Raw genomic sequence first — 14,808 nt, forward strand, 5'->3', positions numbered from 1 at the left:
GGTGATGTGAACTATTGGTGTTAAATCACATGACGATGTGAACTATATTATTGACTCTAGTGCAAGTGGGAGACTGAAGGAAATATGCCCTAGAGGCAATAATAAAGTTATTATTTATTTCCTTATTTCATGATAAATGTTTATTAGCCATGCTAGAATTGTATTAACCGGAAACTTAGTACATGTGTGAATACATAGACAAAACAAAGTGTCCCTAGTATGCCTCTATTTGACTAGCTCGTTTATCAAAGATGGTTATGTTTCCTAACCATAGACATGTGTTGTCATTTGATGAACAGGATCACATCATTAGGAGAATGATGTGATGGACAAGACCCATTCGCTAGCTTAGCATTATGATCGTTACAGTTTCATTGCTACCGCTTTCTTCATGACTTATACATGTTCCTCAGACTATGAGATTATGCAACTCCCGAATACCGGAGGAACACCTTGTGTGCTATCAAATGTCACGACATAACTGGGTGATTATAAAGATGCTCTACAGGTGTCTCCGATGGTGTTTGTTGAGTTGGCATAGATTAAGATTAGGATTTGTCACTTCGTGTATCGGAGAGGTATCTCTGGGCCCTCTCGGTAATGCACATCACTATAAGCCTTGCAAGCATTGTGAGTAATGAGTTAGTTGCGGGATGATGCATTACGGAACGAGTAAAGAGACTTGCCGGTAACAAGATTGAACTAGGTATTGAGATACCGACGATCGAATCTCGGGCAAGTAACATACCGATGACAAAGGGAACAACGTATGTTGTTATGCGGTTTGACCGATAAAGATCTTTGTAGAATATGTAGGAACCAATATGAGCATCAAGGTTCCGCTATTGGTTATTGACCGGAGATGAGTCTCGGTCATGTCTACATAGTTCTCGAACCCGTAGGGTCCGCACGCTTAACGTTCTGTGACGATTTGTATTATGAGTTATGTGATCTGATGACTGAAGTGTGTTCGGAGTCCCGGATGAGATCGGGGACATGACAAGGAGTCTTGAAATGGTCGAGACGTAAATATCGATATATTGGTAGGCTATATTCGGACATCGGAAAGGTTCCGAGTGATTTGGGTATTTTTCAGAGTACCGGAGAGTTACGGGAATTCGTATTGGGCCTTAATGGGCCATACGGGAAAGGAGAGAAAGGCCTCAAGGGTGGCCACGCCCCTTCCCCATGGACTGGTCTGAATTGGACTAGGGAAAGGGGGCGCCCCTTCCTTCCTTCTCCTTCTCCCTTCCCTTTTTCCTATTCCATGTGGGAGGTGGAATCCTACTAGGACTAGGGAGTCCTAGTAGGACTGCACACTTTGGGTGCACCCTATGAGGGCCGGCCTCCTCCTCCCTCCATCCTTTATATATGTGGCCAGGGGGCACCCCATAGACACACAAGTTGATCATTGATCTCTTAGCCGTGTGCGGTGCCCCCTCCACCATAATCCACCTCAGCCATATTGCTGCAGTGCTTAGGCGAAGCCCTGCGCCGGTAGCTTCATCATCACCGTCATCACACCATCGTGCTGATGAAGCTCTCCTCGACACTCAGCTAGATCGAGAGTTCATGGGACGTCGCCAAGCCTAACGTGTGCAGATCACGGAGGTGCCGTACTTTCGGTACTAGGATCGGTCGGATCGTGAAGACGTACGACTACATCAACCGCGTTATCATAACGCTTCCGCTTACGGTCTACGAGGGTACGTGGACTACACTCTCCCCTCTCGTTGCTATGCATCATTATGATCTTGCGTGTGCGTAGGAAATTTTTGAAATTACTGCGTTCCCCAACATATTGATCATTCAGTTTTATTGCTCTTGCTTTCTTCATGTCAAATACATATTCCTTCGACTATGAAATTATGCAACTCCCGGATACCGGAGGAATGCCTTGTGTGCTATCAAACATCACAACATAACTAGGTGATTATAAATATGCTCTACAGGTATCTCCGAAGGTGTTTGTTGGGTTGGCATAGATCGAGATTAGGATTTGTCACTCCGAGTATCGGAGAGGTATCTCTGGGCCCTCTCAGTAATACAAATCATAAGCTTGCAAGCAAACGACTAAGTAGTTTGTCATGAGGTGATGTTTTACGGAACAAGTAAAGAGACTTGCCGGTAACGAGATTGAACTAGGTATGCAGATACCGACGATCGAATCTCGGGCAAGTAACATACCGATAGACAAAGGCAATTACGTATGTTGTCATAATGGTTTGACCGATAAAGATCTTTATAGAATATGTAGGAGCCAATATGAGCATCCATATTCCGCTATTGGTTATTGATCGGAGAGTTGTCTCGGTCATGTCTACATAGTTCTCGAACCCATAGGGTCCGCACGCTTAACGTTCGATGACGATATTGTATCATATGAGTTATGTGATTCGGTGACCGAATGTTGTTTGGAGTCCCGGATGATATCTCGGACATTACGAGGAGTCTCGAAATGGTCGAGAGGTAAAGATTGATATATAGGACGATATTATTTGGACACCGGAAGTGTTCCAGAATGTATCGGGTATTTATTGGAGTACCGGGGGTGGGGGGTTGCCGGAACCCCCCGGGGGAATATATGGGCCATATGGGCCATGAGAGGGGAGCACACCGTCCCACAAGGGGTGGCGCCCCCCTATCGTAGGCGGCCGAATAGGAGAAGGAGAAGAGGGGGTTCGACCCCTCCTTCCTTCTCTTCTTCGCCTTCCTTTCTTCTCCGGTGGAAAAAGGAAAGGGGGGGGGGCGCCACTTGGGGAAAGCCCAAGTAGGATTCGGATCCTACTTGGGGAGCCCCCTGGCTGCCTCTCCTCCCCTCCCACCTATATATATGTGGTGAGGGGGGCGCCTAGAACACACAACATCAATTGTTAGCCGTGTGCGGTGCCCCCTCCACAGTTTACACCCTCGGTCATATTCTCACGGTGCTTAGGCGAAGCCCTGCGAGGATCACTTCACCATCACCGTCATCACGCTATCGTGCTGATGGAACTCATCTACTACCTCGACGCCTTGTTGGATCAAGAAAACAAGGGACATCACCGAGCTGAACGTGTGCAGAACTCGGAGGTGCCGTACGTTCGGTACTTGATCGGTCGGAGCTAGAAGAAGTTCGACTACATCAACCGCGTTGTCAAACGCTTCCGCTTACGGTCTACGAGGGTACGTAGACATACTCTCGCCCTCGTTGCTATGCATCTTCATGGATAGATCATTGCGTGTGCGTAGAAATATTTTTGTTTTCCATGCAACGTTTCCCAACAACTCTTCCTCGTCGCTGTCGAGGACGATGCAGGGAGGAGAAGGTTGGCGGCGGCCCTCGCTTATGACAAGGTTGCTGCCGCGGCTGCGCCGGTGCTCCGGCGTTTCCTGGGGCTCGGGCTTGACGGGGGAGAGCGGCGTCGGCATGCCGGAGGAGCGGGAGCCGGAGGACGAGGAGCTCGTGGCCGCCATGCGCCTCAGCAGCCACGAGCTTCCGCTCCGGCGCGAGAACGTCAGCGCCAGGTACTCCAATGACGGCTCGTTGCCGCCCTCGATGTGCTTGAGGACGGCGCGGAGCGTGCGCCTGGGGACGCCCCACCATTGACGGCGGCCGTCGGAGTTGTGGCGCCCCCTTGACGCTGGAGCGCCGTTGGTGGAGGCGAGCTAGTCGGCGTGGCGACGCTGGAAGTACGCCGTCCACAGAGGTGCGTTGTCGGGGGAGTACCCCGGCTGCTGCCGGGATTCCTCCGACAGGACGCCCGGATCTGTGCGATCTCGCCGCGGCGGTCCGCGGTGGAGGGCGGCGGGGGCACGGGGACGCCACCGGCGCTGAGTCTTCACGAGCCCGACACGCACATGTCAGGCGGCGCCTGGTAGTTGGCCTCGTGGAGAAGACGCGCCTCCCACTAGTGCAGATGGCGGCTGCCGAAGCTGTTGGCCGCCACTCCATCGCCAGGGAACCTCTCGCCATCGGTCGGGCTTGATGGGGAAAGGAGAGAGGCAGGAGAGACCGAGAACAAGGGCGGCTAAGGAGAGAAGGTGGTCGGTGGCGAGAGAGATGGTTGAGATGGCTGTGGCGAGGCGAGTGTGCGGCCAGCGGCGACGGAGGCAGATTTTATAGCGGCAAGGGGGCGGCAGCAGTGCGAACGCGTGTCGGGAAGGGGCGGGACGCGCGGTGGCTCTTCTTCACTTCCCCACTCGTGATCAATGGAAGGCTGACCGGCGGCAGCCTTGGCATTGATTCGCGCGGGAGCCGAGACAATGAGATGAGGACGACGATGCAGTCGCTGACTCGGTGGGTCCACGGGCCGGGAATCTGGCGCTGGAAGTTTTGGCACGTTCTTTCTTTCCCCCGGCGCCCCCGGTCGGCCCCCAGCGCGCTGGGTTCAGCCTGTCCTGGGGGAGGGGGGAGGGGCGAGTGGAGATGCTCTTAGCCCCTCCCCTGTTCTTTCCCTCCCATGTCTCCCATCCCTTCCGCTCCTGATGATTTTGACGCATGCCGCTCTGCCATAGCCATGGCCGGCCGCCACGATCGACCTTCTACTTGAAGTGCATATTTTTTAGATGCCTGTATACTTTAACTGCCTCAACATTGTATGTTTTTACCGAAGAACACCTTCAGTTAGGATCTACAAGTACAACCTAGACGGATAGAGATCATTAGGGGGCTGTTTGGTTTACATCCCACAGCTGCCCGAGCAAAAAATTGGTCATGTGTGATACGTCTCCAACGTATCTATAATTTTTGATTGCTCCATGCTATATTATCTTCTGTTTTGGACATTATTGGGCTTTATTATACACTTTTATATTATTTTTGGGACTAACCTATTAACTGGAGGCCCAGCCCAGAATTGCTGTTTTTTTGCCTATTTCAGAGTTTCGCAGAAAAAGAATATCAAACGGAGTCCAAACGGAATGAAACCTTTGGGAACGTGATTTTCGGAACGAACGTGATCCAGAGGACTTGGACCCTACGTCAAGAAAGCTACCAGGAAGCCACGAGGTAGGGGGCGCGCCCTCCACCCTCGTGGGCCCCACGTTGCTCAACCGACGTACTCCTTCCTCCTATATATACCTACGTACCCCCAAACTACCAGATACGGAGCCAAAAACCTAATTCCACCTCCGCAACCTTCTGTACCCATGAGATCCCATCTTGGGGCCTGTTCCGGAGCTCCGCCGGAGGGGGCATCGATCACGGAGGGCTTCTACATCAACACCATAGCCTCTCCGATGATGTGTGAGTAGTTTACCTCAGACCTTCGGGTCCATAGTTATTAGCTAGATGGCTTCCTCTCTCTTTTTGGATCTCAATACAATGTTCTCCCCCTCTCTCGTGGAGATCTATTCGATGTAATCTTCTTTTGCGGTGTGTTTGTTGAGACCGATGAATTGTGGGTTTATGATCAAGTTTATCTATGAACAATATTTGAATCTTCTGAATTCTTTTATGTATGATTGGTTATCTTTGCAAGTCTCTTCGAATTATCAGTTTGGTTTGGCCTACTAGATTGATCTTTCTTGCAATGGGAGAAGTGCTTAGCTTTGGGTTCAATCTTGCGGTGTCCTTTCCTAGTGATAGTAGGGGCAGCAAGGCACGTATTGTATTGTTGCCATCGAGGATAACAAGATGGGGTTTATATCATATTGCATGAGTTTGTCCCTCTACATCATGTCATCTTGCTTAAAGCATTACTCTGTTCTTATGAACTTAATACTCTAGATGCATGCTAGATAGCGGTCGATGTGTGGAGTAATAGTAGTAGATGCAGGCAGGAGTCGGTCTACTTGTCTCGGACGTGATGCCTATATACATGATCATACCTAGATATTCTCACAACTATGCTCAATTCTGTCAATTGCTCAACAGTAATTTGTTCACCCACCGTAAATACTTATGCTCTCGAGAGAAGCCACTAGTGAAACCTATGGCCCCCGGGTCTATTTTCCATCATATTAATCTTCCAACAACAAGCTATTTCTGGTACCGTTTTTATTTTGTTTTCTTTACTTTGCATCTTTATCACAAAAATACCAAAAATGTTATCTTATCATATCTATCAGATCTCACTCTCGTAAGTGACCGTGTAGGGATTGACAACCCCTTATCGCGTTGGTTGCGAGGATTTATTTGTTGTGTAGGTGCGAGGGACTCGTGTGTGGCCTCCTACTGGATTGATACCTTGGTTCACAAAAACTGAGGGAAATACTTACGCTACTTTTCCGCATCACCCTTTCCTCTTCAAGGGAAAACCAACGCAGTGCTCAAGAGGTAGCAAGAAGGATTTCTGGCGCCGTTGCCGGGGAGGTCTACGTAAAAGTCAACATACCAAGTACCCATCACAAACCCTTATCTCGCGCATTACATCATTTGCCATTTGCCTCTTGTTTTCCTCTCCCCCACTTCACCCTTGCCGTTTTATTCGCCCTCTCTTTTCCGTTCGCCATCCTCTCTCCTTTTGCCCTTTCTCCTTCTGCCGTTATGTCTGAAATTGGGGAAATTATTGTCGATATGGACAATAATAATGTTATGGAAAATTCTGATGCTCCTGCTGAAGAACCCCCTATCTTACTTACAAAAAAATTCTGAATTGGTAGTGGTAACATTATTGGAAAAGGAGTTATCCAAGATTTCTTTACTTGTGCCGGTGCTTTGCCCTCTATGGGTAGTTCTATTCTGCATAGAACTAGTAGTCTTGCGGACGCTATCGCCATGCTTGTAGTTGAACTTGAAAGACAATTTATGCACATGCATCCCTGCATACAGAGGATTTTCCTAGAATTTTCTAACATTGAGCATTCTTTTGTTAAGCGTGCCGCTACTATCTTTTTGGCTCATGAATTCAGATTTATTATAAAAGAGGCCAAAGAAATCTTTGCGCATTATAGGGTGGACGCTGGACGTCCTCCCATAGAAACTATCCTATTTGATCAAGAGGAAATAATGCGTTTTCAATCTCTAGATTATGTTGCTTTTAATGAAAACCTTAGAAAAAAGGTTCCTACCAATATTCTAGTTGATAGAATTTCTGAACTTAATGATGATTTTGCTATTCGAAATAATGAGCTAGGATATTCTCTCGAATATAGGCTCACAAAGTTCTGTCAAAAGAATGCTTATAATGATGAATTGGTTGTGCAATACGAAGGGCCGAAGGAGGAACCTATACCTCCTAAAACTGATCTTGGGGACTTTTGTCCCATTAAATTTAGCCCTTTTGATTACTTTTGCTTGCCTCAAAGGAAACTTGCTACTAAACATAGAGAATATGAAATGAGTTTTAATGATCTATCCTATTACTATGGCACTACCTAGATCTATCCTTGCTTTTATGCCTAGCTAGGGGCGTTAAACGATAGCGCTTGTTGGGAGGCAACCCAATTTTATTTTACCACTACCAATTCGGAATTGGTTTAGGGCAAGGGGGGCCGGCCCCCTCTTTCCTTCTCCTCCTCTCCCTTTCCTTCCCCCTCTCCTACTCCTACTAGGAATAGGAGGAGTCCTACTCCTAGTGGGAGTAGGACTCCCCCTTGGCGCGCCTCTCCCTGGCCGGCTGCCTCCTCCCCTTGCTCCTTTATATACGGGGGCAGGGGGCACCCCATAGACACAACAATTGATCCCTTGGATCACTTAGCCGTGTGCGGTGCCCCCCTCCACCATAGTCCACCTCGATAATATCATAGCGGTGCTTAGGCGAAGCCCTGCGTCGGTAGAACATCATCATCGTCACCACGCCATCGTGCTAACGGAACTCTCCTTCAAAGCTCGGCTGGATCGGAGTTCGAGGGACGTCATCGAGCTGAACGTGTGCTGAACTCGGAGGTGCCGTACGTTCGGTACTTGGATCGGTCGGATCATGAAGACGTACGACTACATCAACCGCGTTGTGCTAACGCTTCCACCTTCGGTCTACGAGGGTACGTGGACAACACTCTCCCCTCTCGTTGCTATGCATCACCATGATCCTGTGTGTGCTAGGAAAATTTTGAAATTACTACGTTCCCCAACATCTCCGTGGGTCCTTGAGTTGCGTAGAATTTCTAGGATCAAACCAAAATGCAATAAAATATGATATGCAATGATGATCTAATGCATAACATTCCAAATTGAAAATTTGGGATGTTACATTTTCATCATGCTCATATGATTCGCGTTCGTTACTTTGATAATTTGATATGTGCGTGGACCGGTGCTTGGGTGCTGTCCTTACTTGGACAATCCTCCCACTTATGATTGACCCCTCTCGCAAGCATCCGCAACTACGAAAGAAGAATTAAGATAAATCTAACCATAGCATGAAACATGTGGATCCAAATCAGCCCCTTACGAAGCAATGCATAAACTAGGATTTAAGCTTATGTCACTGTAGCAACCTCACCTACTTATTACTTCCCAATGCCTTCCCCTAGCCCCAAATCATGGTGAAGTGTTAATAACCCACAAGTATAGGGGATCACAACAATTTTTGAGGGTAGAGTATTCAACCCAAATTTATAGATTCGACACAAGGGGAGCCAAAGAATATTTGCAAGTATTAGCAGCTCAGGTGTCAATTCAACCACACTTGGAGATTAATTATCTGTAGCAACGTGATCAGTAGCAAAGTAGTATGATAGTTTTGATAGTAGTGACAACAACAATAGTAACAGTAACAGTGATAGCAGTGATTTTGTAGCAAGTGCAGTAGTAACGAGCAGTAGTAACTTAGCAAGAACAATATAGGATAAATTCGTAGGCATTGGATCGGTAATCCGTTGGATGATATTCATCATGTGACAGTCATAACCTAGGGCGATATGGCACTAGCTCCAGTTCATAAATATAACGTAGGCATGTATTCTGTAAATAGTCATACGTGCTTATGCAAAGAACTTGCATGACATCTTTTGTCCTACCCTCCTGTGGCAGCGGGGTCCTATTGGAAACTAAAGGATATTAAAGCCTCCTTTTAATAGAGAACCGGAACAAAGCATTAGCACACAGTGAATACATGAACTCCTCAAACTTTGGTCATCACCGGGAGTGGTCCTGACTATTGTCACTCCGGGGTTGCCGCATCATAACACGTAGTAGGTGACTATAACTTGCAAGATCGGATCTAGAACATGGATATATGGTGATAACATAAACGGTTCAGATCTGAAATCATGGCACCCGGGCCCAAAGTGACAAGCATTAAGCATGGCAAAGTCATAGCAACATCAATCTCAGAACATAGTGGATACTAGGGATCAAGCCCTAACAAAACTAGATCAATTACATGATGAATCTCATCCAACTCCTCACCGACCAGCGAGCCTACGAAGGATTTAATCACTCCCGGTGGGGAGCATCATGGAATTGGCGATGGAGAAGGGTTGGTGATGACGAAGAACGAAGACCCCCCTCTCCGGAGCCCCAAATGGACTCCAGATCTAGCCTCCCGATGAAGAACAAGAGGTGACGGCGGCTCCGTCTCGTGGATCGCGATAATTCTTTCTCCCTGATTTTTTCTGGAAAAATAGGATTTATAGCGTCGGCTTTAGGGTCTGCTGGGCCACCAGGTGGGGACAACCTATAACACCCCCAGTGTCATGCTACAGTAATCCCCTCTTAATGTGGCCATGTCATCATGATTACTATGCAAGTTGCCACTTGTTTTAAAATCAAATTCAAATTCAAATTTAATTTGCAAGTGAAATTTAAAGTTTCACCAATATGGTTGCAAAATAGTCCACCATTTAGCAACTAATCCATAACAAATAAGGAAAACTACATCACCACAATGCTAAATGGGCTGTAGCAATTAAAACAATACCAATTCAACCCATTTAATCACTTTTCCTATTATGAAAAATTCAAATTAACTCCTATGTCTCCCAAACTTTTTGTGTCAGTACAAAAGATTGCAATATAATTAAATGCCCAAGCTCCATAATTTTACAAAGTCATTTGATGGCTTATTTAATTGCAAACAGTGGTTGTTTTAAATGTCAGAAAAAGAAAAAGGAAAAATAGGAAACTAGCTACAACGGCCCAGCCCACTACCAGGGCCTTTCCCTTCAACCTCTGTACATGGAACAGAGGCCACGGTGTGGTGGACGCGCGCCCGCCGTCCACGCTGACGATTGACGCTGTGTCGAGCATCCGATGACCCTCCCCGATGGATAAGAACACCCCGCACCCTATGGACGAACCCTAATCCCCATTCCCCCTCCTCCTCGTTAGCTTTCTTCCCTCCTCTGCCGCTCGAACGGCATGGTCGTGCACGACCACTAGCGTCCCCGGCGCTCGGGAGGAAGTCGAGGAGCACCGCCGTCCTCTTCTGCATCGTCTGCAAACGTCAGGTCGAGCCGGAGCGCCTCGAGCCGTCGCCACCGGCCTCCCCAAGCCCTGAGACCGCATCCAGGAGGACCGCCGCCATCGACTTCGCCCATCCTGAGGACCGAATCCAGCGGGGACGGCCCGTACACTCGCCATCGCCACCATCTTCATCCTGTACATCGTCGTTGTCCGTCGTCGATTCCTGCGACTCCGGTCCACCTCCGACCTCCCCGACCTCACCATCGAGCTTGTTGTGAGCTTCTCCTCTATCTCCCTGTTTTTCCCCTTCGATCCGACGCCGTAGACTGCTCGTCCCGTCGTGCCCGAAGCTCCATGCCCGCAGCCATGCTCGTCCGCCCGTGGTCGCACCCCTGGTCATGTCCGGCCACACGTGCGTGCACCCGCCGCGCCCTGGCCATGCCCCGCATTCGCCTACTACCTTGGACGCCGCGCCCCGTGCGCCGCGCGCGTCCGCGATCGTTCGTTGCTGCGCCCGCCCACTGCTACTTTCTGCTGATGCTGCTGCTGCCTCGCGACCCTGCAGTAGGCGCCTTGGCCTGCAGCCCCCGTGCGCCCGCTGTCCCACTCCCGCGCTTTGGCTAGCCACTGCGTCCCCTCCTGCTTGCGCTGCTGCACTTCTGCCGCCGCGCCTCCTGCTTTGGCCGCACACGCCCGCCGTCGTCCGCTAGCACGCTTCCCTACTGCGGCTGCTGCCATGCCGCTTCCGCCGCTGATTGCTGCTGCTGCCTGGCTACTCCCCCCTCCCGCCGGTGCTCCCTGACGTTGGCCACCGGCGCCCTGAGCCCGTGCGCGCCCTTGTACAGAGCCAGAGGCCGCCTGGCTCTCTATATTAGGGGCCGGCCATGTTAGTTTAGCTAGAGATAGGTTAGATGTTAATTTGTGTATTAGGATTAGTCTAATATATCACTGCCAAGTGGACCCATAATTAGTTTAAAGAAAAACAATTTGAAAATAAATGTCTAAGATAATGACATGTGGGCCTGTATGGCTCTGTTGACTGGTCAACATTGACCCAGTCAACGCTGACTGGACTAGTTGACCGGGCCCTTGACCCCCACCTGTCATACACTGGCTGGGTAATCCATTGGGTACACTTAGCAGATTCTGTTTTAATTTGTATTATTAATATTCCAGAATATTATTAAAACCTTAAAAATTAATATAAAATAATCCATAACTCGGATGAAAAAACTTTATATATGAAAGTTGCCCAGAAAATTCCAACGAATCCAAATGCGCGGTCCGTTTACCTGTCAGATGCCTCTAACTATCTGAAAATGGAACACTCCCCCTCGGGTCATCTGTCTGACACAGGTCCGGAACCGGGAAAACATTCCCGGTTGAATTCCCCCTTCACCTATATCTTATAGCCTCTGCATTAGAACACCCTAGCTTTGCTTGTTGTCATGTCATGCATTTGTGTGCTTGTATTTACTGCTTCTTCCCCCTCTTCTCTCCGGTAGACTTCGAGACTGACGCCGATGCTGCCCCTGTGTTCGACTACGTCACCGACGACCCTCCTTCTCGTCTGAGCAACCAGGCAAGCCCCACCTTTGATCATCCCGATATCGCCCATTCCATTCTCTCATGCTTGCATTAGATTTTGCTGCCGTAATTGATTGCTCCTATTCTGATGCATAGCCTGCTTTTGTAACCTGCTTATTGTTACCTACCTGCTTATCCTAAACTGCTTAGTATAGGTTGGTTAGTGATCCATCAGTGACCCACACCTTGTCCTTGTTGCCCCTGCTTCATCATCGAAGAACCGATCAACGGGATCGAAGACCAGGCCCCGACACCTCACATCACATCACGCCCTTTTTGTTGCCCGACTCTGCAGAGTTACCATCGAGTGCCGAGAGTGGAACCTCATACATCACTCCTGATGAGATCTCTGTAGTGTAGCTATTCGGTCGTGGTCATCGAGGGTGATTTCCTCCTTAACCACTTCCGATATGACTCTGTCGTGCAACCCCTCAAGTGTGAACCTCGAGGGTGGTCCCTCTTACGTTCACCTTGATGATTACATCAAGTGAAATTCACCGGGGGTGATTCCTCGGGTTTTCCCCCTTGATGTTTGGACACACGGATACTTGGACTTTACAACTGTTATTTGGAAAGGCGGGTCAACCCTGAGGGGTACCCGCGACTGATGTGGAGACGGGTTGACCTGGAGGGTGCCTGCGAGATAATTACGAGGCGTGGCCGGGCATTCCTAGCCCTTGCCGCAAGTCCTCGAGACGGGGCAACGGGGTCACATCTTTCGTGAGTCTCTGCTTGTTACCGCGCGTTCCTAATCCACTATGATTTGGATATTTGATCCGAGGGGCCTCTGGCCTGACAACACTAACCATCACGTGGGCATAGTATGGGCGTTCTGCGTCGTATGCATCAGCCGAAGCTTAATAGACGTCAGCGACTGAGCGGCGCGCGCCGGGTTGGACTGCGTAAGCACCTGCCTTTTTGAAGGAGGTAGCTAGGTCTGCTCACCGACCGCCCTCGCAACGTGCAGGAGTTCCCGGGGCGATGGCCCATGACCCCTGGGGGCATAGGTTTAGTCCGGCGTGCTTGACCTCTCTATTAAGCCTAGGTCGGGTTGCGGCGTATTGTTTGGCCGAGGCCGGGCATGACCCAGGAAAGTGTGTCCGGTCGGAGTTAATCGAGCGTGGTGGGTAAGTTGGTGCACCCCTGCAGGGAAGAAAACATCTATCGATAGCCTGTCCTACGGTAACGGACACTTGGAGTTGTATCCCGATCGATACAACTAGAACTGGATACTTGTGATGAGAATTGGATTGTGATGAGAAATGGATAGTATGGCTCTGGGATTGCTTTCTCGCAGGGAGTCGAGAAAGGATCTCTGGCCGAGGTTGATAACACTACTACTACTTTGCTTTATGCTACTCTACTCCCTCCTGTTGCTGCAAGATGGTGGTTTCCAGAAGATGCTAGTCTTCGATAGGACTAGGCCTTCTCTCTATTCTGGCATTTCTCCAGCCCAGTCCACATATACAACCTTCCTTTGATAATGTTGCATATGTAGTGTAGATCCTTGCGTGTGAGTATTGGATGAGTACTCACGGTTGCTTTACTCCCCCTTTCCCCCCTTTCTTCTTCTTTCCGGTTGATGCAACCAAATGTCGGAGCCCAGGAGCCAGAAGCCACCGTCGATGCCTACTACTACGTGGAGACTGTCGACGACCAAGAGTAGTTAGGAGGCTTCCAGGCAGGAGGCCTTGCCTTTTCGACCGTAGATGCTTTTATGTTGGCCTTCTTAAGGCAAACTTGTTTAACTCATGTCTGTACTCAGATAATGTTGCTTCCGCTGACTCTTGTGTATTCGAGCTTATGTATTCGAGCCCTCGAGGCCCCTGGCTTGTAATATAAAGCTTGTATTATTTTAATTTGTGTCTAGAGTTGTGTTGTGATATCTTCCCGTGAGTTCTTGATCTTGATCGTACACATTTGCGTGTATGATTAGTGTACGATTGAATCGAGGGCGTCACACAACCCACCTGGGCGCGCCTGGGGGGCAAGCGCGCCCTCGTGGGTTGTGCCCACCCAGGTGCCCCCCTCAGGTGACTTATGGCTCCATAAATTCTCTTTATTGATATAAAAAATCCTCGCAAAGTTTCGTTCCATCCGAGAACATCTATTTCGGCACAAAAACAACACCATGGTAGTTCTGCTGAAAACAGCATCAGTCCTGGGTTAGTTTCATTCAAACCATGCAAATTAGGGTCCAAAATAAGAGGAAAAGCGTTAGGAAAAGTAGATACGTTGGCGACGTATCAACTCCCCCAAGCTTAAACCTTTGCTTGTACTCAAGCAATTCAGTTGATAAACTTAAAGTAAAAAAGAAAACTTTTACGAACTCTTTTGCTCTTGTTTGCATAAATAAGCTTAAACAACACCCAGGTTTTCAGCCAACATTATAACTAACCATGTCGACAATAACTCTTAAAAATTATATTAACTCATATCAATGACATAATCAGCTAGCGAGCAATAATAAGATATCTCAAACAACAACACGTTATCAAAACAACCATGATATAATATGACAATAGTGGTATCTCGCTAGCCCTTTCTGAGACCGCAAAACATAAATGCAGAGCACCTCCAAAGTTCAAGCAGTGACTAAACATTGTAATTCATGGTAGAAAAGATCCAGTCATGATGCACCCAACATTAGCTACACACAATGCATCAGCATGACAGCAGTGCTCTCAGGTTCTGGCACTTATTTTAGAAGGTGATGACACAACATAAAAGTAAATAGATAGTCCCTTTGCAGAGGGAAGTAGTGATTTGCAGAGGTGCCAGAGCTCAAGTTTTTAAAACAGAGGTAAATGATATTTTGAGACATGCACCCTTCTTGTTTACTTCACGACCATCAGTTATCAATATCTTCCATGCTAACCATGCTAGTGGCGGTTCCCAAGCGATAAAAGTAAAGGTTTACCCCCCCTCCACGAACAATCACACTCCACGGC

Source organism: Triticum aestivum, chromosome 7D, assembly GCF_018294505.1.
Source record: "Triticum aestivum cultivar Chinese Spring chromosome 7D, IWGSC CS RefSeq v2.1, whole genome shotgun sequence".
In the NCBI taxonomy this organism is placed as follows: Eukaryota; Viridiplantae; Streptophyta; class Magnoliopsida; order Poales; family Poaceae; genus Triticum; species Triticum aestivum.